Below are 23,538 nucleotides of genomic sequence, written 5' to 3'. Positions count from 1 at the left end.
TGTGTTTAGTTATATGAATTGATGACTTATTTTTTTACCAAATCTCTAAGGTTCACTTTGCTGTCTCATACAGTGCAGCAGCATAGCTTATGCTCTGTTTTCTTTATAAAAACGAAAGAAGAAGGGAACTAAGTGGCAGTTTTTTTGGCGATCCATTTTCAGAGGTTTGGCTTTATTTTAAGCACGGTCAGAGTACAAGTTTCCATAAATACACATTGAAAATAGTCCCAAAAAGTTTGTATGATGGAAGTTTCTTGCATCTTAAAAGACTTGAAGATGAAACTAACAGAACGAAAAAGAGAACTGTTCTTCCCAATCATAATCACTAAGATGCTCCGAGATTTGGAGAGGACCGGGAATAATGTTGAAAATTTTAAAACTGCAGTAGAAGCCTTTTATGAAACATCAGTGGAATACTTTGATTAGTGGACTAAGCTATTTGATGAAGCGAGAAATTTTGATTGGGTACTTTTTCAGAGTAATTCAATATGTTGGTCTCAGGTTCAGGAAGCAGTAAACTCTATTCAAGTGATAAGACCTGATTTAGAAATTGATGATAATGAACTTTTTGACGAAATTACATGTGAAAAATTCCTTGACAGATGAAAAGATGCGACAGTGGAAAGTAAGTGATGTCGAGGTGGATAGAATATGAATTGATATTTTCTACCACACTGATAATAATAGCATTCCTTTCAGAAACAAAACAAAGGTTATTGAATTTTTTTCTTAGTCTGTCTGGCTCCAATACTTACACAGAGAGAGTGTTCTTCCTGATGAACAACTTCTGGATATAGAAAAAAAGCCAGTTACAAGTATCTACGCTGAAGTGTGCACAATTAGTGAAATGTAAATTCGACTTCCATTGCAGTAAATTTAATGAATATCTTGAAATTATCCCATCACTCCTAAAGAAACTCAAATCAAGCCAAAAATACACCAAGGAATGAAATAAGATTTTGTGTCCTCTTTTTATGTAATGTGTAAAATTTTCCTTAAGAATTGAAGAATAATTTTCTGTTTAAAATATAAGCAATATTTTTTGAATAAAAACACTGTAATTGATAGCGCTTCTAAATTATCATAGTTTCTTATTGTATGTATTTAGTTAAGATAAAATAAATCTAATAATGCACTAAAGAATGGTGTATTTTTTTTCTCTCTTTGTGTGACTATCTTTACAATTTTACCTAATAAAATAAATAAAAAATTTCGTTTAAAATGTCAGTAGTAATGTCTGAATAAAAACACAGTAATTAAAAGACCTTTTATCAGAGTCTGTTGTTAAAAATACCTATATATTAAACTTCTCAATATGACTGCAAATGCACATGAGCTATATACTTCTGTCCCCCTTTGGCTGTTCAAATAAATGGTCACCCTACATATGTACCATATACAACATCTCCCCTTTAAGATTGTTTGATAATTATTTAATGTTAACAATCCATTTTCCCCTAAAGAAACCTAACAGTTTTATGAATTTACATAATCCATTTCCTCCCTACATGTATTTGTGATAATACAAATAATAGTGACCCAGCAATCAAATATAATACACTACATGGCAAACACAAATAAACTACAAAACTCAACACTTATCCACAATTAACATATGACAAATGTTGTGAATGTCTCTTGAACACTAAAACACGAACATTATTGGTTAAATGTAACATTAACATGGCTTTAACACTAAGTACATGTTCATTTTATGTCATTGACATGGCTGAGATGAAAATAAAATCATTTGATAATATACCATATCGGGTTGTTGGATTGTTTTTGTCATTCTTCTCGACGTTCTGGGGGTCACTTTGGGGTTTGATTTGGCAGGTGTCGGGGGTGGACCTTTGGTAGGGGTAGGGATGGGTGGTTCGGGCACAGTCGGTCGTGGTTCAGTCTGAACTCGTAGGGTGTCAGGAAGTTCGTGACCCTTCTGCGGTGGCAACTCTCGGGTGGTGTCAGTATGAACTAGAGTGCTCCGGTTGCGTCGAATAACACTTCTGTTCTCCATAGCTACCCGGTAGGATCTAGGGTTGGTCATCGGCTGTTTGATTTCAACGTAGCTAGACTGGTCTCTCACAAAGACTTTATCTCCTGGGGTGATTCAGGGAAGCTGCACAACTCTATGATGGCGGTCATGCGCTTTGGTGTACTGATTCTTGTACTCTTCTTCTCCTTCCTTGATCTTCTGATGGTCTGGTACCTGCGGTATCAGCTTAGCTGGAGCTGTCGGGACGGTAGTCCTTAGCTGTTGGGACATAAGGAGCTGACTTGGTGACTTGCCATTGTAGAGCGGTGCCAATCTATAGACAAGTAGTCCGAGGTAGGGGTTTTGGTTTTTACTCAGAATCGCTTTCGCTGTTCTTACGGCCCTTTCTGCTTCTCCGTTGGCTTTTGGATACCGCGGTGATGAGGTGATGTGTGTAAACCCCCAGTCTTTGCTGAATTTCTGGAACTCTCTTGATGCATACTGAGGTCCATTGTCGGATATTAATACCTTGGGAGCTCCATGAGTGCCGAAGACTTCGCAAAGCTTCCGGATGACAGCTTGACTGGTGGTAGATTCTAATTCTTTGAACTCGAGCCATCTAGAACCGTAGTCTACTATCAATACATACTGCTTCGATTTGTATTCGAACAGGTCAGTTCTCACTCTTTCCCAGATTTTGTTGGGGGGGGGAGGGTGAGAGGGCCAGGAGTGGCTAGGTTGATTGGTCACGATGCAGGATGCAGGTTGAATAGCTTCTGCACATTACTTCTACCTGTGATGTGATAGACGGCCACCAAACACTTTCCTTCACACGGGCCTTGCATTTGGTCATACCCAGGTGTCCAGAGTGAAATTTCTCCAGGATATTCATCTGGAGTGACTGCGGGATGACAAGACGGTCGTCAAACATCAAGATCTCGTCGTTGATGGTGAAGTGTGGTGCCTTCTCCCAGTAGGTCTTGAGGAACGGTAAGTTGGGCATCACAGGAAGCCAGCCTTCTTTCACCCACTTCCAGATCTGCGTACAGACTGCGTTGTTCTGTTGGGCTTCTCAGACTTCAAGTCTCTTGTCGCTGGCAGACAGGTGCTGGTTCGCTGAATCCTTGAACGCCTCTGTTTCCAGGCAGAAAATCTCTTCTTCCTTGGAGGGCTTCTCAACAGGTGCTCGTGAGAGGGCGTTGGCGGTCTTCTGATATACCCCTTGGACGTACTTCACTTCCGGTGAGTATCTCATGAGCCTTAGTCTGAATCTGAGGATGCGGGCTGGCAGTTTAGACAGGTCAGTTGTTGTGAGTAGTGGTACAAGTGGTCGGTGGTCTGTTTCCACGGTGAATTCGAGCCAAGCACATAGTCTGAGAATTTCTTGCACGCCCAGGTTACAGCTAGGGCTTCCTTTTCTATTACCGCGTATTTCTTCTCTGTGTCGGTAAGGGACCGAGATGCATAGTATATCCCGTCGGATGCTGTTGCTGTCAGTTTGGAGAAGGACAGCCCCAAGGCCATCTTGGCATGCATCTGCTGCGATGACACGTGGTATGTTTGGGTCATAATGGGCCAGGACTTCAGTTGAGGACAGCATGCGTTTGATGGTGCCGAAGGCGTCTTGTTGAGCCTTGTCCCACATCCACATTTGCTCCTTTTCAGAAGTTGGCGAAGAGGCTCGTTCACTCGGGCTAGTGTCGGTATGAATTTGGCAAGTTGATTTGTCACGCCCATAAACCGCTGTAGCTCTGTGATGTTTCGAGGCTCTGCTAGTTCCTGGATGACTCGTGTCTTATCTGGATCGACGCCGATGCCTTCTTTGGAGACGACATGACCGAGGAAATTCAAGCACGGTTGGTTGAAACAGCATTTGTTGTTCAACGTCACTCCGGCGTTTCGCAGCCTCATCAACACATTCCTCATTCTCTCATCATGTTCAGGTTTTGTCGCTGCATGAATCAGTATGTCATCCATAGGACAGATTTCCCCTTCTAGCCCATTTAGGATCTTCGACATCAGTCTGGAATACTTCTGGCGCCGAACTAATGCCGAAGGTCAGGCGATCGAAACAGAAGCGCCCGTATGACGTGGCAAAGGTTGTCAGCAGTCTGGAGTCTGGGTGCAGAGGGATCTGCCAGAAGCCAGAGTTTGCCTCTAACTTGCTGAAGATTGTGCTTCCCTTATCTTCGCCAGATTGTCATCTACCTATGCCATCGGGTGAATTTCTCTTCTGACTGCTAGGTTCAGTGGTGTTAGGTCCACACATATGCGGACATCTCCTGATGGTTTTGGGACGACGACCATGCCGGAACACCATTCGGTTGGCTCAGTCACTGCAGAAATTACGCTATACTTCTCCATCTTCTCTAGTTGATCTTTAACTTTGGGAAGTAATAGGTGTGGCACTCGCCTCGGTGTGTATAAGCATAACGGGGTGGCGTCGTCTCGCAGCGGAATCTTGTACATCTCTTTGAGCAGGCCAAGCCTCTTGAAGACTCCGGGGAACTCCTCTTTGAAGTCTTGGGACGAATCAACTGCATATTCCATGGAGGCCGGTGTGAGTAGGGCTAACGCCTGTGTAGCTGATTTAGAGAGGAGGTTTTTAGACTGATTCCTCATCACATAGACATCTTCACGATGTGTGCGCTGACCTGATTTGATCTCCGCTTGACATAGAACTCCGACGATTAGGTGGTTTAGGCTGACTCCTCCAGGGCCTCGGAACTGGTCGTTCGATTTGGATAGAACTAGACTTTGCGTCCATGGTGTTGTGTGTCCCCCGACAAATATCCTGGACCCACTATTGAGCTTGAATCCCATTACATGGTTGTTGACTTCTACATCAGTAGACCAGAAATCTTCATCGATCGCATCTACGCTAATCACTTCACCAAGATATATCGCTGATGTAGAATCTCCAACGGTGATTTCTTTGCTTTCATTGGGGTACTCATAAGTACTTGGCATTTCTTTAATTTCGTGAGTTGCCTTGCTTCGGCAGGCTGCGGCCCAGTGACCTTTGTTCTTACATTTCTTGCAAGTGTCGTTTCTGGCTAGGCACTGCTCTCTTGGGTGCTTGTCTTTCCCACAATAATTGCATTTTCGCATCTTTGTAGAGTTGTCCTTGCCGGCTGGTTTCTTGCCTTGGGCTGGGGACCGTTTTTGGCCTTGCTGATTCTGACGATTTTGACCATTCCGACCTTTCCTCATCTTTTTCAGATGGTCAACTAGAACTACCCCCGATATTGCTTCTTTATGGCTGCGGGACATCTCCGCCGCTCGAAGGTTCTCAATCACCCGGTTAAGGTTAGGGACGGGGCTATACTTCTCCATCTTCTCTAGTTGATCTTTAACTTTGGGAAGTAATAGGTGTGGCACTCGCCTCGGTGTGTATAAGCATAACGGGGTGGCGTCGTCTCGCAGCGGAATCTTGTACATCTCTTTGAGCAGGCCAAGCCTCTTGAAGACTCCGGGGAACTCCTCTTTGAAGTCTTGGGACGAATCAACTGCATATTCCATGGAGGCCGGTGTGAGTAGGGCTAACGCCTGTGTAGCTGATTTAGAGAGGAGGTTTTTAGACTGATTCCTCATCACATAGACATCTTCACGATGTGTGCGCTGACCTGATTTGATCTCCGCTTGACATAGAACTCCGACGATTAGGTGGTTTAGGCTGACTCCTCCAGGGCCTCGGAACTGGTCGTTCGATTTGGATAGAACTAGACTTTGCGTCCATGGTGTTGTGTGTCCCCTGACAAATATCCTGGACCCACTATTGAGCTTGAATCCCATTACATGGTTGTTGACTTCTACATCAGTAGACCAGAAATCTTCATCGATCGCATCTACGCTAATCACTTCACCAAGATATATCGCTGATGTAGAATCTCCAACGGTGATTTCTTTGCTTTCATTGGGGTACTCATAAGTACTTGGCATTTCTTTAATTTCGTGAGTTGCCTTGCTTCGGCAGGCTGCGGCCCAGTGACCTTTGTTCTTACATTTCTTGCAAGTGTCGTTTCTGGCTAGGCACTGCTCTCTTGGGTGCTTGTCTTTCCCACAATAATTGCATTTTCGCATCTTTGTAAAGTTGTCCTTGCCGGCTTGTTTCTTGCCTTGGGCTGGGGACCGTTTTTGGCCTTGCTGATTCTGACGATTTTGACCATTCCGACCTTTCCTCATCTTTTTCAGATGGTCAACTAGAACTACCCCCGATATTGCTTCTTTATGGCTGCGGGACATCTCCGCCGCTCGAAGGTTCTCAATCACCCGGTTAAGGTTAGGGACGGGGCTATACTTCTCCATCTTCTCTAGTTGATCTTTAACTTTGGGAAGTAATAGGTGTGGCACTCGCCTCGGTGTGTATAAGCATAACGGGGTGGCGTCGTCTCGCAGCGGAATCTTGTACATCTCTTTGAGCAGGCCAAGCCTCTTGAAGACTCCGGGGAACTCCTCTTTGAAGTCTTGGGACGAATCAACTGCATATTCCATGGAGGCCGGTGTGAGTAGGGCTAACGCCTGTGTAGCTGATTTAGAGAGGAGATTTTTAGACTGATTCCTCATCACATAGACATCTTCACGATGTGTGCGCTGACCTGATTTGATCTCCGCTTGACATAGAACTCCGACGATTAGGTGGTTTAGGCTGACTCCTCCAGGGCCTCGGAACTGGTCGTTCGATTTGGATAGAACTAGACCTTGCGTCCATGGTGTTGTGTGTCCCCCGACAAATATCCTGGACCCACTATTGAGCTTGAATCCCATTACATGGTTGTTGACTTCTACATCAGTAGACCAGAAATCTTCATCGATCGCATCTACGCTAATCACTTCACCAAGATATATCGCTGATGTAGAATCTCCAACGGTGATTTCTTTGCTTTCATTGGGGTACTCATAAGTACTTGGCATTTCTTTAATTTCGTGAGTTGCCTTGCTTCGGCAGGCTGCGGCCCAGTGGCCTTTGTTCTTACATTTCTTGCAAGTGTCGTTTCTGGCTAGGCACTGCTCTCTTGGGTGCTTGTCTTTCCCACAATAATTGCATTTTCGCATCTTTGTAGAGTTGTCCTTGCCGGCTGGTTTCTTGCCTTGGGCTGGGGACCGTTTTTGGCCTTGCTGATTCTGACGATTTTGACCATTCCGACCTTTCCTCATCTTTTTCAGATGGTCAACTAGAACTACCCCCGATATTGCTTCTTTATGGCTGCGGGACATCTCCGCCGCTCGAAGGTTCTCAATCACCCGGTTAAGGTTAGGGACGGGGCGTTCTCGCAACAGTCTCTCTCGGCCAGTCTCGTCAGTTGTGCCGATAACAATTCTGTCCCTGATTAGTTCATCTTGTAGATTGCCAAACTCGCACGAATCGCCCAATCGGCGTAACCTCATCCCAAAACCATCTATCGTCTCATTGCTCTTCTGCTTTGCGGTATTGAACACGAACCTTTCATATAAGACGTTGCGTTGGGGAATAAAATACTCCCTGAGGGCTACGATGATGCATTCAGGGTCTTTTCTCCGACTATCAGTGAGTGTTGGTAGATTTGTCAGCACTCGCTTGCATGCTTGGCCCATGACTGCCCATAGCGTCACTCCTACCATGGCTGTCCCCGCGGGATTTCGGGTATTGTCTTCATTCCTCAGTTTCTTATCAAGTTCAGTGGCAATAAGATAATCTCCCCAGGCGGACTCAAACTCTTTCCAGTTTTCCACCACATCGCCTGTTAAGGACATGGGGGTTGGGGGAGAGATTTGATAAGTGGCCATGGTTAAAATAGTCAGTCAAGGGCACATCAATCAAAGGTTAGATACTCAATCAAAGGCACATGTGAAAACAGTATCAATCAAATGTGAGAAACGACATTCCATGAACACCTGGCAGTGAGCTTACGCTAGAATACCTATCTCTTGAGAGCTTACTCTAGAATACCTATCTCTTGAGAGCTTACTCTAGAATACCTATCTCTTGCAAGATTTTATACACAAAATCATGAACAAAGCATAAACAAAACACTGGCGAGGTATAAGATATTTCCACTTGGACTAACACACATTCGGGGTCAAATACACAGACATTGCATTCAAAATCATAATATAACTACTGTACTTTCAGGCACAGTGATCACAGTTTTAAATCACATCCGTGTTGACAAGGACGGGATAAATTTCAGGATGAAGAGTGGTATTCAGCCTAGGCTGTCAAGGCGGTGGTGCAATTTTGCTTGGCCACGCTGGTTGAGGGCCGGCACATTTGATATCCTCTTTCTACTCGACAGTTCTTGGCAAATGACATCATTCCCTCTCTGAACGTCCCGGTGATGTTTTATCCGTTTCACAATTATTTAGAATCCATTAGGTAGCTGGAGGTGTATATAGGGCAGAGACAGCTGCCACCATATTCAATACGACTCTGGGCAGGACAACATCTTGGAGAGAACTGTTGTTTATTTCGAAGCGCATGCACGGACTACAACTACGGTGCGCCATATGTACCATATACAACAATTATCATTATCATTGTTATTGTTACTTCCTAAGCTAAAACCCTACTTGGAAAAGCAAGATGCTATAAGCCCAGTGAGGAAAGGCAAAAAAGAAAATAAAATATTTTAAGAAGAATGACATTAAAATAAATATGTCCTATATAATGTATAAAAAAAAATAACAAAACAAGAGGAAGAGAAACAGGACAGAATAGTGTGCTCGAGTGAACCCTCAAGCAAGAGAACTCTAACCCAAGGCAGTGGAAGATCATGGTACAGAGGCTCTGGCACTACCCAAGACTAGAGAACAATAGTTTGATTTTGGGAGTGATTTTCTCCTAGAAGAGCTGCTTAACATGGCTGAAGAGTTCCTGCTACCCTCACCAAGAGGAAAGTGGCCACTGAATGATAATAATAATGATGATGATGATGATTATAATCAAGAATATCATTAATTTACTATCAGCTGCCCATCGTTACTGATGACGACATTGAAAGTTCGTTAATAGCTGTTAAATGCGGTTTGAATACTGTAGCCATTAGCTATGCCGGAAGGACGATACAGTTGCTATTATTATTATTATTATTATTATTATTAGTAGTAGTAGTAGTAGTAGTAGTAGTACAGTAGTAGTAGTAGTAGTAGTAGTAGTAGTACTTGCTAAGCCACAACCTTAGTTGAAAAAGCAGGATGCTATAAGCCCAGGAGGCCCCAACTGGGTAAAAAGCCCAGTGAGGAAAGGAAACAAGGAAAAATAAAATATTTTAAGAACAGTAACCGCATTTAAATAAATATTTCCTATATAAACTATAAAAATTTTAACAAAACATAAGGAGAAATTTTAAAGAATAGTGTTCCCGAGTGTACCCTCAAGCAAGAGAACTCTACCCCAAGACAGCGGAAGACGGGTTTAGGTCAGGTTATGGAATTTTACATTTCTTTAGGGGCAATGATTTGATTTAACGTACGAAATTTGTATTGGGAGCTGTTATTAAGGCATACGAAACACGTGACCAAACCAGCTTAGTTTTGTGAGCTGGTTGCTATTTGTGTATCCTAGTTGTTCTAGAATATGTACGAGTGAAATTCGATATTTTCTGATGAACCCCATTATTTTCAGCAAAAAGGAATTGTTAAAAATGTTACATAGTAAAGAGTTTAGATGTATGCTTCTTTATGTAATTGGATTGTACTGGTTAGTCTCAGGTGTTTAGTCTGGGGAAAAAAAAAAAAAAAAAAAAAAAACCGTAGTCCATAGCTTGCCAAAGGCAAGTGAATCTCCGCTTATTTTATCCCGCATATCTTCGTCGATCTCAAAAGTAGATGGAACGATGCTAACGAGGTATTTTAAAGATAGCACCACCTGCAGCAGCTGTGCATCATCATCTGTGAAGATGGGCGTACTCTGATTTTGTTCCACATGTTAGAGAGAGCGTAGTGAAGCCAGTTGTGGCTTCCACCACAACTCAAATAGGTTTTCAGAGCATTGTTTGCTCAGTATCAGGCCAAGGAGAAGCCTCTAATGGGAGACCATGCTGCAGGATATTGTCACAGAAGTAAATATCCAGACCCTTTCCTCAATTACCCTAGTGCATGCTTCATCCTTTGGGAAACTCTGGTAGCCTTTACCGCAAGAGACTAAGACACAAGGCAGTGGTACCACTCACTTGGTTTAACCAGTCAGCCAAGATGGCGTACCAGAGCGTGGTGCTTGAAGCCAATCAGCGAGTTTTGAAGTGCCATTCTGATCTCAAACATTCTGCAGTGCAGATCTGTATGATTTAATGTCTGTGACTGAATGTGTGTATTTATGTACGTTCAGCCTTATGTGAGAGAAATCATAATCAGATTTGGGATCCGGGTATGTATGCACAGACGCTAGACATCTGGGAATCCTGGAATATGGCACAAATAATAGGTATTCAAAATCCGGTCACCTAGTATCACCTGAAATGAAAATAAACATGATAATCAACAGTAACAATAAAGGTACATAGACTTGCAAAATGAGATTATACATCATGCATTTTGCAATATTGATGGCTACTAAGGAAACATTTGGAAATTAAGGTAGGAATAATTATCTAAAATGAAAAGAATTTTAAGATATCAAGGCATTTAGCATCGGCGAAAAAATACCATCAGCACCATTATCATTAACATTAAATCTCTCGGAATATCTTCTTTCTAGATGACTTTGACTGTCGGGAATTTCGACCTGATCAATCGAAATTCCCGCCATTTGACTCCGCCTACGTTACGTCAAATTGGAGGGAGAGGAGAGAATTCGCGGGCGAATGAATGTCGTTCAAGACGAGAATGTTTAGAACCAAAAAGAGAAACCGCCTGGTACGGGAGGCGTTGAGACTAAAGAAATCGTCCACTTGTAATTTAAGATTAAAAAATATAACGTCAATCTATTGTAACATGATAAAAAAAAAAATCCAATCTAGAAAATTAGGTTCAGAAAAAATTGCGGGAAAAGGTGACATCGGAGGTTGCAGAGGCTCGCTCTGCCTCTTTGATCCGACGTCCCCAACCACAGTAAGTTCTATCTAATTGTTCTCTCTCCCCACCCTAGTGTACCCAGGTCGGTTTCCATGTAGGTCTTGATAGAGTTATGTAAAGTTTGTATCTGTTAATATTTCATCGATCCTTGTGCCAGGGGATCAGTGTTATTGTGTAAAGTACGTCAAAAGGTCTCGGTAAGGCGTTTATCGAGATAACTTTATAAATGTTCAATTAATTTTGCTAATATCTTGAGTCCGATGCGGACATAGTTTTTTTCGGTCACGCATATGTTCTTGTATGTCCAGTAAAGGTTTATTTTTCATGTTTCTCGTATTAGATTATTATTTTTATAATAAAATTTGTTAAAATATAGCCATATTCTACTTACTTCCCCAATGGTTTTGAGAGGTTAGTCCTTCAGACCTTGTGATCAGCCCAGCACATCGGGCTATTTAGTATAAACCGGTGAAATTTCGCCACATTGACATTGATAAATTGTTATTATAAATCTTCGATATGGATTTAAAAAAAAAATCATTATATATCAGGTAAGTTTAGTTCATTTTATTTTTTCGAATTCCGTGACCCCAGTGAGAATCCCTCTTCCTGTAATAATTTCCTTCACAAGATTTCCCCAAATCCTTATTTCTATTTCACTTCATCTTTCTCTCCAGATATCACAGACTACGGGTCTATATTAGTGTTGTTTTATGTAGGCCTATTGTTGCGTCAATATTTTCTCCCGGAAATTCAAGATCTTTGGGAAATTCGCTTTATTTGAGATGGCTAAACATGAGCATATAGATACCAGATTTTGCATAATTTTGTTCAAGTATTAATGTAATTTTGTGACGTGAATCTTTCGTGACGAAATCGGTGTCGGAGAGAGAAATATTATAGGATTTAACTACAGCTGTTTTGAGATCAAGAAATGGAAGAAACTATTTGAATATTTTTTCAATAATGTCAATAATCGTAGAGATTGTGCATCAGCTGTATTTTTCAGTGAGTTTCTTGAATATTGAGTATAATTAAAGACATTTGTAGGCATTTATCGGTAATTTTGTATATTATTCCATGGTGTGATTTCGCACAAGAAATATATGATTTCCTATAGCAAATAACGTGATTTAACCGATTTTGATGATCATTTCAATCGCAAACAAACATATCAACCAATTCGGTTAGTTATAAGTTGACGAATTGGTTGATGTTATTACGGATGAAATGAATGAGAAAACCAGTTAAATCACGATATCTACTATAGGAAATCATATATTTCCTGTGCGAAATCACACAATGAAATACAATAGAAATGAACCATATAAATATTAACACTGTTGACATATAATATATATATATATATATATATATATATATATATATATATATATATATATATATATATATACATATATATATATATATATATATATATATATATATATATATATATATATATATATATACACACATATATTGTAAGGACACCGCTCCCTTCGTCGTCCAGAAAATCAACAAACTGTTTATTTATTTGAATTCTCCTTTCGCCACACCGTGGTTTCCCATGTATATGTATTCCGGTCTATCAGAGCTACATTTTGACATATGTATTATTTCATTACATGTTTCTGTTAACTCATAATTCGTATATTTGTAATTGTAAGAAAACACATATATTTTGGCGGGCAATTCAATCTGATTTGGCGCCAGCGCCATCCTACCTTTCCATCCGCACCTTGTAATATACTCCCACGCACATTTGAATAAAGTATCAGTTGATCTTGGTGACGCTTGTCTCACTGTCCTTACAACTGGTGACCCCGGAGTTGAAAGTAGCATCAGCGGTTTTCGCTTTGCCATTAACGGACTTATTACGGCCGTGCTACCTTCTCTATACTCCGTTACCTTAGGCGTGAGCCTGCCTTTGGTTCTCCACCCAGAGGGAATGCCCGCAGGAAGGGGCAATAGGGAACATATAAGGGTTCCTACATTAGGTTAGGAGGGGTTGATACACAATCAACACGGTCCCTTATATGGTCCCCGAAGGCGAAAACACTTACATCACAGTAAATAGTATGTTTAAAAATGCCACCATCTTCATAACTTAACTTAGGAACACTAATATATATCATGCATGAAAACAAGCACTAGGCTGTCCAGCCTAGGGGCTAAGCTAGCGATCTAGTATGGGGTCGAACAGCGACCGAGTCTGATGAGAGCTAAAACACGATATAATGATTCCCTAGCTATGAAGACTAAATAACTAATATTATTAATTAGTTAAATGACCGGAGAAGGCTGTTTTGGCTAACTAAATAAAGCCTGCAACATGAACAGCGGCGCCGTAAAATGGCGCGTCCGGTATCGGCACAGCTCGGCCACAAAACACAATATTTTACGAAAAGTAGAAGTTACTTTACGGCCAGAGCTTATTTAAACAATACTGGGACCTGGTACTCAACTTTCCAGAAAAAGGCGAGGCTGAAGGTAGCGACATAACGGCGATGTAAGCTGATAAAGAAATCACTTGGGAAAAATCCGACTTGGCGAAGAAGCTACAGACGAAAGGATGAGGACGGACGTGACGTCATTTAGCAATGGCGCCCGTTTGTTTACGTCTCGAGTACCAAAAGCAGCCACGGATGAGAGTAACTGTTGAATGGCTCCTCAGTTACTGAGCCACCTTTCCATATCGAAGTGTTAACTCTATATGGGGTGTAGATAGCTATGTGGCGTGTTAATACATGCGTCCCGTGTTGATATACGATATCCTAGAGGGAAACCTTTAGGGTACTCGCACCAGAAGTTAGAATTCTGTGATAACCTTTAGTTTAATTCTCTGGGAATATCCACTGTAGTTAAATATATCCTAGGAAGCTACTGAAGGAACATTCCATCAGGATGTCATGGCTTGAGCCCAAAAAGAACATTTAATGACTTAAGCTTACAGATGTATAACAATAATCAAATCAAATCGTCCAAGATTATGAGTTTTACGAAGACATCACAAGGCCACAACTCACGATTTTCACGTCTCTCGTATGAATCGTAAACTATGGCTTTTCTCAAGACGTCCAGTCCTTCCTCTACCACCCCAAAGCAACATCTCTCTTTTATCCAACTGCCAGTATTTCCAGTGGTAATGCCAAGCAGTGAAAAATTACAAATTCGAAGATAATTTGTATTTTTCCTAACCATACAAACCTTAGCTATTTACATTGGGTTTACCTTTTAGCGCAGCTGAAATGGCTAGCCATTAGAATTTAACGAGGGTGTATTACTCCCGCGCTAGTTAGCGGGGGGGGGGGGGGGGGGGGGGAAGGGGAGTGGTAGCTAGCTACCCCTCCACCCCCTCACACACAGGTGAATGCTCACTTTCACTTAGAGGTAGGACTTGTCTTGGGGGACAGGGCTGGCGGGCAAATGTGTGTAAATAGCTAAGGTTTGTATGGTTAGGAAAAATACAAATTATCTTCGAATTTGTCATTTGTTCCGTAACCGAAATACAAACCACGCTATTTACATTGGGTGACTTACCCCTTAGGTAGGGTGGAAAGTCCCCAGCCATACTGGCTTTGGCTTTACCCGGGGACTCAGAATCCGAGTGAGTCGCACTCGAGAAAAGGAGTCCCTGCACCTCACAAGTTCCTTGCTCCGCAAGGAACCGTGTGGCCTACATAAGCTTGTGTGTGAAGGAAGAAGTGTGACCCGTCCTAGGCAGTTGACCTGGAGTTCCAGAAGGAGCTCTGGGTTAGGACGTTCCCAATACCACCTCGTCAGGGTATGGGGGACGCGACAGTATTGACTCAATACTTGGAACACAAGGAAGCATGGTTTACCTGCAGAGGTTCGAGGTCAGCTATGCAGAGACCAGGATGCTGCTTCCCCGTAGAGGGGATGATGAAGAAAGAAATAAGGGCCAGACATACTTCTTTCGTTCATGCAGACTAAAACCTGATAACAATGCCCTCAACCTTCTGCTACCTGTCCAAAAAGGAGCCTGAGGTTAGACCAGCTGTTGTGTAGCCACCACAGAGCGATAGAAAACGTATCGAAACTCCTGTGGGTCACGCCCTGCAGGAAGCGGGCTGCGAAGGTCATTAGACGCTTCCAGACTCCAGCTTGAAGCACCTGCGTCACAGAGTAGTATTACTCGAAGGCGAGGGACGTTGCGATGTATCCAACATCGTGCTGTAGGGCGACGTGATGGGGGAGGGTCTGGAGACAGGTCGAGATGAATGTCCTTGAGTCCGAGCTGAAGAGGTATACTGGTGACTCTCCCCCGTGTCCTCCTTGTGCTCCCAAATCGGCTGCAACTGAGGACAAACTGCAGCTGTTCCCAAAGCTAACCTCTCGATTCCTTTACTGGCAAGAAAGAGAAGGTTTTGGGATATCAGATACAGAATGGATACTCAAAATCTTGAAGGAATTGGACCGAAGGGCCGGGACCCAAAGATTCTGAGTCTAGCCAACAACTCAGGAGCGAACCAGAATGTTGCCTCCCCCTCTTCTTTAGAAAGGGCGGAGTCGTACGAGACCAAGATGATTGCTTACACACTGGCCGCGGCCAGAGTGAGCAGGAGACCCAAGACGGAATACAATCCGAGGCCTGTCGTAAAGGGTCTTGAGAAGATTTCTTAAGGGACTAAAAAGTCCGAGCCATGCTCCAAGTTAGAGGTCTCACTCCGACTAGGGCAGGGACGATCGTAGCTTCGCATGAGCGAGGAAAGATCCAGCGGGCAGGAAAAAGTTATTCCTTTAAGCCTGAAGGTTAGGGAAAGGCTGAGCGACAGGCTTCATTGCCGAGAGCAGAAAGGAGTTTCCTCCCGCTGAAAGGCAATAAGACCGTTATTGCTGGAGAAGAGGCCTCAAGGGAAGAGGTATATCTCCCACGGCACCAACCACCGAAGACTCTTCACTTCACCTGGAAGACCCCTGCGAATGACTACAGTATCGCAGATGACGCGACCTCCGTCCCGTGACTGTAGCGGGTTGTCTCTTCTTGAGGAGGAGGCGTAGTGTCTCCAGGCATGAAGCCGAAGCGACGCCCCGGTTCGTGAAAGATGTTGCAGTGTGGCTGTTTGAGTAGTCTGTGCCGTGGGAGAAGCTCTCCCGGGAGTTCCGTCAGGGGAAGCAGAAGGTCCAGAAACCATTCTGCGCATAGTCCCAATGGAGCTCTCCCATTGAAAGGTTGACAGACAACCTGGTCTTGTTGTGACCCATTCTCCACAGACAAAAAGGAGGGAAGACGCAGGCGTCGAAGTTGTCCCACCATCACCGGAATGCATCTTGCCAGAGTCTCGGGTTCTGAGACTGGGGGGAAGAACAGCGGAAGCTTGAGGTTCCAAGCTGTCGCGATCAGGCCCAGACCAGGACTTGCTGGTTACTCAAGGCCAAAGACCCCCAGGTACACTCTCTCTACGAGGCTCTGCTCAGATAGTCGGAGAGAACATTCCTCTGCCTGTAATGAGAGAGCCGATGGTGGTATTGAGAGTATCTCAATCATCTCGGTATCTCTACTGCAAGATGTGGAGGTGTGAAAATGCGTCCCCTGCTGATTGGAACACGCCAGAATCATGAAGTTGACGCGCACGGAGCGACTCGGCAGGAGCTGTAGGATCTGTAGGGGGGCCAGACTACGGCCCCTAAGCCTGCCTGAATGATGGAGAGGTATCTTTCAGGTCCTGACCATAGGCCTGGACCGGAACATGCCCCCCCCCCCCTTTTTTTTTTTTTTGACGAGTCCGAGAACAGCATCAAGAATGTGGGGAAAGGACGAGAATATCCCCTCCCATCAAGAGGTTCCATAGGTCAACACCCATTGCAGGTCTAATAGTTCCGCTGGTCCCATAGCGGCCAGGAAGTCCGGTTAATCGTTGCCTGAAACCACCGGAACTTGGACCGGCCCACATGGAACTTATCCAGAGGCGACCGTTCGGAACTATAGACGGGTCAATGAGGAAAGGAGAACTAGGAAACGTTCCAAGGTAGGGCTGAAAGCTCTGCTTGACCGAGAACAGGTACTGCGACTCTCCTCAGCCTTGCCACAGTCAACTGAAGGGAAGGCTCGGAGGATGTGGCAACAGAATCTGGCATCCCCAGGTGGTCACCCATCCAAGTACTGACCAGAACCGACGTTGCTTAACCTCGCTGGACGGACGAGAAGCGGGGTTTCCAACGTGGTAAGGCCGTTGACTCAATATCATGGCCAGATACTCCAGATGTTGAGGCAGAAGAGAGAAGGCTCCTAGCAAAATACCATGAACCCACACTCGTGGTAAGCATCCGGAAGCTTGTCCCGGCGCTGAAGAAGGTCGAACCCGAGCCTACCGGAGTTGACCAGCCCTCCAAAAAGTGAAGGAGGCGGAAGCCTGCACCTGAGCGGTCATGAGGAAAACAGGGAGAGTTCTCTGGGGAAAAAAACCTGCGATGCCACGGCGGGATAGCCACACTGCATCATAAGCAGGAGTACCTGCAGTCTAGGCTGAATTCCACGAGCTCCCTGGAAGATGGATGGAATGGGAACTGAAAGTACCCGTCCTTCCGATCCAGGGTTTAAGGAGTCCTGTCGCCTCGTTACCAGTCTGATCGATTCTGCTGTTCTACGCTGGACGAAGTTTGTTCGACAAACTTGATCAGGGCTGAGAGGTCGACTACGGAATTCCCGACTCAGATACTTCCTTACAAGAAAGGATCGACTGAAGAAGCCGGGGGTGAAGCCGTCGATGATCCCATGGAGGACCTTCTCCTAAGGTATGGATCATTCTGCCCAAACGGGCAACTCTTGCCGACCCTTTAGGACTATGCCCCCCCCCCCGGGGGAGCCTCCCGTGCCATCTGTTCCTGACAGGAGGAAATTGCAATTGTACACCTTGTCTCAGTTGTCGTAGCCGATAACTTAGGCCGACGTGGTTGAAAGAAAAAGGCGCTGGAGCCCTGCAGAGTCTGGAAGAAAGCGCCTTGGAGGAGTGAAAACGGAAGTCGATTTCCTCCGCACAGCCGCTGTCTAAGTCTCTGTCCTTGGGCACAAACAAACTCTTCTCAAGGATGGAAGGGTGTCTGAGGTTGTCGACATCCACGGATGAGACACCCGAAAGGAAGCCCTCGGTCAGCCCGTCCGGATGGTCCAACATCGAGCTTGCCCGCAAGTTAGATACTTAACGACGAAATGCCAAGGTGCCTGAGCCCGAGAGGAGGAAAGTACCCATGATCTTCCTGTAGCTTCCTTGAACCAAACCTCGGGCCGTAACCGAGGAGGGAAAGGACCTGGTAAGCCCCCTACACGAGGTGGAGAAGAGGAAGGGGTAAGCAGTCACCCCTTGGCCGATGGAGAAATCTCGAACGGAAAGCCCCCCGCCAAAAATCCTTCCAGGGAATGATGGGGAAGGGCTAACCCAGGTTCTGGAAAGAGGAGTGTTGCTCAGACCTCCCTGAAGATTCTTCCTATTCTTGCAAGTCCCATGCTCTGCGTTTACGGGGTGAGGCCGTGTTCTGGAAATACACTCCAGAAGAACGCGCCAGGGCTGGCTATGCTGCGAAAACCCCAATGGGAATCGTGGTCGCAATCGCCCTGGAGCTCGCGCGATGGTAAATCAATGATTTGCGCGTGGGCGAACGTGGAAGCGCCCATGCGTGGTCACGCAGGAACGCGAACGAAGGTGAGGGAAGGAGCGCAGAAGGAGGGCGAGAGCTGGTGGTTGGTGAGCGATAACCCATAGACGAGCAATGGATACTGCAAGAATTAAGCCGAAATTAGTGCGAAGAAACACTGTCGGTTCGTGCGACGGAACACCGTCGGTTCGCGCGGCGGAACACCGTCGGTTCGCGCGGCGGAACACCGTCGGTTCGCGCGGCGGAACACCGTCGGTTCGCGCGGCGGAACACCGTCGGTTCGCGCGGCGGAACACCGCCGGTTCGCGCGGCGGAACACCGCCGGTTCGCGCGGCGGAACACCGCCGGTTCGCGCGGCGGAACACCGCCGGTTCGCGCGGCGGAACACCGCCGGTTCGCGCGGCGGAACACCGCCGGTTCGCGCGGCGGAACACCGCCGGTTCGCGCGGCGGAACACCGCCGGTTCGCGCGGCGGAACACCGCCGGTTCGCGCGGCGGAACACCGTCGGTTCGCGCGGCGGAACACCGCCGGTTCGCGCGGCGGAACACCGTCGGTTCGCGCGGCGGAACACCGTCGGTTCGCGCGGCGGAACACCGTCGGTTCGCTCGTGGGCGAACATTAGAGAGCATGCGCGCGGATGCTCAGGCGAATGATCGCGCAGGCGAGCGGTCGCGCGGGCGCGTAGGCGAGCGGTCACGCGGGCACGCAGGCGAATGGGCACGAGGGTGGGCAGGTGAATGAGCGCATGTCCGAGGCGGCGAACGCAAGCGCTGGCGCGCTGGCGAGGAAACGCGCTGCCGCGTGGGTGAGGAAGACCGCTGGCGATGTGGATCAACAGGCGATCGGTTGTGATCTGGTGAGCGCTGACGCGCAGGTGGGCGATGGCGCGTCGGCAAGCGACGGCGCGTCGGCAAGCGACGGCGCGTTGGCGAGCGGTGGTGTGTTAACAAAACGCTAGCGAGCAGATGAAGAATCGCGTGGGTGCGTAGGCGGTTGCCAACGCGAGAGAGAGTAGTTATGGTTAGCGTGCATCGCGCTAACAGAAGGCGCGCAGGTGCATCAGGAAGGTGAGCGCTGAAGCCAGCTGTTAATCAGGAGATCCTAGACGGTCGGAAAACCGTTGGCGCCCATTGGTGCGTGGCAAAGAAGGGTGCGCAGATGTGCGCTGGCAAATGAAGAAAGCTGGTGCACAGAAGGACAGAAGAAAAGTAGAGCGCTGGCGAGCAGGAGGAAGATCTACGGCAAGACTCAGCTACCGGGGATCGTGGTCCACAGCAGGCGAGCGCTAGATCGCTACTGATGGTGGTCAGGGGAACTGACATGCGTGGCGATCGTTGACGCGTAGGAGATCGCTGGCGAGCAGGTGAACGTTGACGCGTCTAAGGTCGCTGGCGAGCTGATGATCGCTGACGAGCAGAAGGCAACGCGTGGAAGCCTGCGCATAGAAGAAGAGTCCTTGACCCAGACCTGAACCGAAGTTCTAGATCGCGAGGGCGAACGTGGGCGCACAGGGCGCGTAACAGGAACAGCAGAGATGATCATCATGAGAGCCCTGACGAACAGGAGAGCGCTGACGAACAGGAGAGCGCTGGCGAATAGGAGAGCGCTAGCGATCAGGAAGCGCTGATGAGCAGGAGAGTGCCTGTGCGCTAACATTGAGCAGGAGCAGGAGCGATCACAGCAGAAGGGCGCGCAGGGGAACCCTGACACGCAAGGGAAGAACCCCCGTGGGAGGCAACCCTTTGCCCCGAAGGGATTGTTGTCCGTCGGGAGACAGATGTCCATCGGAAGACCGTTGCCTGTCCGCCGGGAGACTGATGTCCGTTGGAAGACCGTTGTCCGTCGGGAAGACCGTTGCCCATCGGAAGACGAGATCAGATTGCTGTCCATCTGCACCAGGGCGGAAGATCAAGAAGAAGGAGTTGTAGGCTGCAAACGGAGATTCAAAAAGGCGCCTCTTAGCACCCTTATAGGGAGATGAGAGGCCCTTACGACGAGGCGGACGGTGAGCCTTACGGCGAAGGAGGCCAACAGCAACAGCAGCAGAAGAAACCTCCGAAGAGGAGTCTCTATGAGTGTACTCTCTCGCGAACGAAAGAGAAACACTTCGTAGAAGAGATTGGTCAGCCAGTGACCTAAAAGGAGCAATCCTCCAAAGAGGGGCTCCTGCAGTTGCCCAGCCCCTTGAGCGAAACTGCAGGTGTGACCGCTCAGCACCAAGAGCATAGTCGCATGAAAAAAAGGCAAAAGAAGAACCCCCCAAAAAGGGGAAAAACTCAAGCGTGGACAGGAAAAACTTACCTCGTAAGGAAAGTTACCCACCCAAGGAGGCAAGCCTCCTGAGAGTTCTAAAATGAACTGGAGAGCTGTCAATCGTCACAGGAGTACTTCCAGTAGAAGGAGACACGCCACATAAATCCAAAGGGGAGGCAGCAACAGCCGAATCCCCAGGCCTCCACAAGACAGCTCACACCGTTGCCATATTACAGAAACGAACTAGATCGGTAACTGTAAAAAAATAAAACAAAAATCATTAGTACACATTCATTCCCCCGGGAAGGCTCCGAAGAGGAATCCCGAGGAAAAGGAAACAAGAATTACACAACAGGCACGTGCCCTCACAACCACTTACACTCACGGAAGGAGAGCTGTAACCAAAACAGAATTATAACAATTATAATTATGAAACTATGTAATTATGTAATTAAAAAATGAATGAACACTAAAGAAGGAACGAAAACCCTGAAAGGAATCGTTCTACAAGCTGAAAAATTAACAGCTACAATTAGATTCATAAACTAATTGAGACAAAACGTACGGCGTAGCAACCCCCTCACACGGAAAGGAAGCTACGAGGGGCGTAGTAAAACGTAGTAAAAAGGGTGAACGACCTCAAGAGAGAGAGAGAGAAACACCGAAGTCAAACTCGATCGCAACCCATAAAATTACGCCGTGGTGGCCTAACTGCCGAGGACTCCACGGAGATATCGTACACTACACACACAACTCTGAAAAGGAAACTTACTGATTTCTATACTCAAATATATACACAAACATGAAAACATGTTTACATATATATTGAGTAAAAGAAAAGTAAGCGATTAAGTAAAGACAAAACAAACAATGGCTGCCAAGAGAGGACCAAGACAGAGACGTCTGTCCGAGTCCGAGCCAAAAGTGAAAGTGAGCATTCACCTGTGTGTGAGGGGGGGGAGGGGTAGCTAGCTACCACTCCCCTACCCCCCCGCTAACTAGCGCGGGGGTAATACACCCTCGTTAAATTCTAATGGCTCGCCATTTCAGCTGCGCTAAAAGGTAAACCCAATGTAAATAGCGTGGTTTGTATTTCGGTTACGGAACAAACCATCATTTGAGAAGTACGCAGTCACTTCCCCTGCCTCGCACGAAGTCTGTTTATAAATATCTTTTTGGGCTCAGGCCATGTCGTCGTGATGGAAGTTCCTTCAAAGGTAGCTTCCTAGGTATATTTGACTACAGTGATATATCCCATAGAATTTACCAAAGGTATCCAGAATTCTTACTCCTGGAGCGAATATCCCTTAAAATTTTACGAAGGGATATCGCGTAATATCAGAGGACGTATTCTTGACACGTCTCATGGCTATCTACGCCCCCAATAGAGCTTTCACTTCTAAGGGAAAGAGAGGCAAGAATAAGGAGAGTCGTTAAAGAGACAACGCTCTTGATGCTCCCTACTGTTCTGCAAATAGTGCGCCAATCAGCCACCGCGAGGCGCCACCAAGTCATTCTTTCTATCGTAGCTTCGTTTGACCGGTGTTATCCCGTGTTCTTTCTAGCTATTTTGGAGTTTTTGGACGCTATGATGTCTTCACCAGCCTCATCAGCTTCTGGAAAGTTAAGTAATATCTTTATTTTGTGTAAATGTAAGCTCTTGCCAGTTTTGCTTTTCGATTGAGATCGTAATTAACGTAACAAGAGCTGTTGCCAGCCGGATGGCGTCATGGACACGGTCGTTCTTTCTGTACATTTAGTTAGCCAGAACGACCCTTTCCCGGCATTATTCGCTTTAATAACTTTAGCTATTTAGAAATTTAGCAAGGGATTCTTATATTATGTCATTGTTGTCGTGGATTTGGCTATTTATTTCGAGCCTCACGAGTGCTAGGCTTCCTAGCTTAGGCACCTACACACTTCATGCATGATATAACCTTCCTGGTAAAGTTTTATTGAAGCACAGGCAATATTTTACACATTTTTGATATTACTTAATTATGTTTTCCTCTTCCAAGATAGTATACAGAGAGTTTCGGTGAACGATTCTCATGCTCCTAGGCTACTAGCCTAGGGGCTTTAGTATACTTTCATACATGTCCCTATTGGTCTTGTATTGTCTTTTAAGGGGAGACTGACACCTCCTATACCTTTTAAGTCGATACTAATCTCCTAGGAGATTTTAGAGAAATCCCCCTTCCCTCTGATTAGCCTAGGCTATTCTCAGTTTTCCTTGCTGTGAACCGAGTTCTGGCAAAGTTTTACTGGGACGTTCCATTTTCTTTCTCCTAACCACTGAGTTTGTTTTGAGTTTAGAACGGGACATCAGAGTATCAGTGTGTTAGGCATCTTCCTGTCTTGGCAAAATGATTTCCCATGTCAGGTTAAGCTGCTCTTACAGGAGGCTAGACCTCCCTAGACCATACTTGGGGCTTTTGTATGACAATTCCCCCTTCCTTGGCCTAGCAGACAGTCCTGTGCTGGTAGACCTTAGACCGAAGAAATTATTTCTTCACTGCCTAAGGTCTCTGGCTCGAGATTCTATTCTCCTGTGAGATGGTGTCCTACGGATGCCCTCTCCCTTGACTAACCCAACCTGGGGAAATGATTTCTCCTACCTGAGGTTACTCCATGAGACCAGAATCCCTTAGGTTAAGTAGTGCCTTCGGGCATTACCTTACCTGTAGGACACCTACCCCCT

The 23,538-nt window shown here is 45.9% G+C and overlaps 1 long non-coding RNA gene and 1 pseudogene across 1 annotated transcript in view; one reads left to right on the top strand and one right to left on the bottom strand.

Moving 5' to 3' along the window:
- Nucleotides 1–23,538, top strand: part of LOC137638543 (uncharacterized) — a 312,041-nt gene that overhangs the window by 40,311 nt on the left and 248,192 nt on the right. The gene's annotated exons all lie outside the window — the stretch shown is intronic.
- LOC137638895 (5S ribosomal RNA) lies at nt 17,050–17,168 on the bottom strand (annotated as a pseudogene).

Source organism: Palaemon carinicauda, chromosome 3, assembly GCF_036898095.1.
Source record: "Palaemon carinicauda isolate YSFRI2023 chromosome 3, ASM3689809v2, whole genome shotgun sequence".
NCBI classification, from domain to species: domain Eukaryota; kingdom Metazoa; phylum Arthropoda; class Malacostraca; order Decapoda; family Palaemonidae; genus Palaemon; species Palaemon carinicauda.
Note: the sequence above shows the minus strand (reverse complement) of the source record. Positions and strands in the feature narration are given on the sequence as shown.